Below are 2,040 nucleotides of genomic sequence, written 5' to 3' on the forward strand. Positions count from 1 at the left end.
TCTGTCCTGAGAGACCCAATCAGAGATGAGCCCAAAAGAGCGCCACTGAAGCCTGCGTCTTGCTCGCTGGTGCCCCCCGGTGGTCACCTCATGTCCGGCCCTCCTCTGTGGTCGCCCTGTTGGAGGGCATCCTTCCAGGCAGCTTCCTGGCCCATGCTCTTCCTGGGGTGTGCTAACCAGCCATCTAACTGTCCCGTCCAGGCCGACTTGGGTGTCCATGTTCTGAGCAGAGCTGCCCTCGGAGTAAGGTGCACCCAAAGCCACAGCCCTGGGTGTGCAGGAAGAGACAGCTGTTGCCCGGCTGCAGAGGGGAAACTTCTAGCACCAGGGACCCTGTCTGGACAACTCCCCTTCTGCCGTGCCTCGTGCCTCGGGGTGAGGGATGAGGGTCAAGGCTTTCGTCTGACGTCTGGAAACTCCTGCTCTGAGGCACTTGCTCGCAGGCTTCCTAACGCCCTCACCCAGTGTTTGCTCTGGCTCCCCAAGTCAGTCTCTCCTCAGTCCTTGGGGGTGGGGGAGCTCCGAGGTCACTCAGGAGTCACACAGATCAAGAGTGGGTGGCAACACCCTGGGGAGGGGCAGAGGGACCTGGGCCAATGGGAGGCTGGCTGGCATGGAGCAAGGAACCGGCTGGCAGGGTCTGAGGCTGGGGGGTCTTGTGTGCTTGGTTAATAACACGTCATTGTGTTTGGGGTGAAGGCTAACATGACTGTTGAGGCTCTGATTCAACGGTCTAAACACGAATTGGTTGCAGCTTACATTCGCCACAACGCATGACCATTCTCGCTGTTTTCATTCTGGTTGTTCCATTTCCATTCATCTAGTCTCCCTGACCCCGGTACATCTTTGTTTTAAGCCTGAGGGCTTTTGAGGTGGAGCCGGCACAGGGGACGGGGAGGTGGGCTTCCATCCACGAGAAGAGAGAGTGATCCTGCCTGGCAGGAAGGTAGACTGGTTTGGGCTCAGGAGGTCCTGGTGTGCTCTGACTGGGGCTGGCAGGCTGTCTTGTCTGATACCAAGTGCAAATGAACTGAAGCTCTGAGGTCTAGAAACTTCCTCTCCTCCACTGCCCTTCTGGAAAACTGGCCAGGTATCTGGGATGGAGGCAGGACCTAATTTCTATTTCAGGTTCACAGACAACACCAACTTTATCTGCTCCTTGGGACTGCCCTGTAGCCCAGAATTGAGACAGGGGGTGCTAGGGTCTTCCTGTCCTCTCCTCCCCCCACCAAGGCTATAATGTGAATCAATGCAATCTTACCTTCATATTCAGTCTGAATCCCCAAGAAACCTGAAGAACAGCGGGGTGTGGGGGGGTCTTTTGCCCTGAAACCCAGCAGAGTGAAGAAGCCTGTCCTGAGTTGGAAGGAACACAAAGACCACCTAGCCAATGGCTGCAACAGTAGATCCAAGCAGAGCATCCATGGGGAAGAGGTAGCCAGGCTCTGGGGTGGATCTCAGCTCTGATAAGTACCTCCTGCAATTTTCCACCTGCTCAGCCCAGGGGTCCCCTGGCCTGGTGTGGAGCAGAGGGGACATGATGTGTGAGTGTGGAGAGGGGGTAGTGGGAGGGTTGAGATGGGATCCTCAGAATGACTTAAAGAAGTGACTTAGAGACAAGTTGGCAGGGTGCAGGTGGGGGCACAGAAACCTGTATCGCCTGTTCCAAAGTCCCACCTCTACACTCGATTGCAGACTTCCACATGGTGGCCTGGGCCAGGTGAATAGTGTGGGAGACCATCCCAGGCTGTTGCCATTGGTGATGTCAGGTGGGATCAGGAAGGTCAAGGAATAGGTGTGATGGTGATTGTTGTAGGTGTACTTTTGTGGGTTCTTATTCCATTTATTACAACCAGGGTCCTCTGAGAGCTGTCAAATGAAGCACAAACATTTAATCATTTACTAATCCCTTCTCTCTCTCCCTTCCTCCCTCCCCACAGTCATATTTTCCTCCCAGCCACCTTGTCTAGACATTCAGAGCAAACTCCAATCTGCTTCTCTTCGCAGTACAACTTGAAGGCGGTCAGGAGCAGGGAGTAG

This window comes from Echinops telfairi, unplaced genomic scaffold (assembly GCF_000313985.2).
Source record: "Echinops telfairi isolate 266 unplaced genomic scaffold, ASM31398v2 ScPeMD7_23;HRSCAF=83, whole genome shotgun sequence".
NCBI lineage: Eukaryota > Metazoa > Chordata > Mammalia > Afrosoricida > Tenrecidae > Echinops > Echinops telfairi.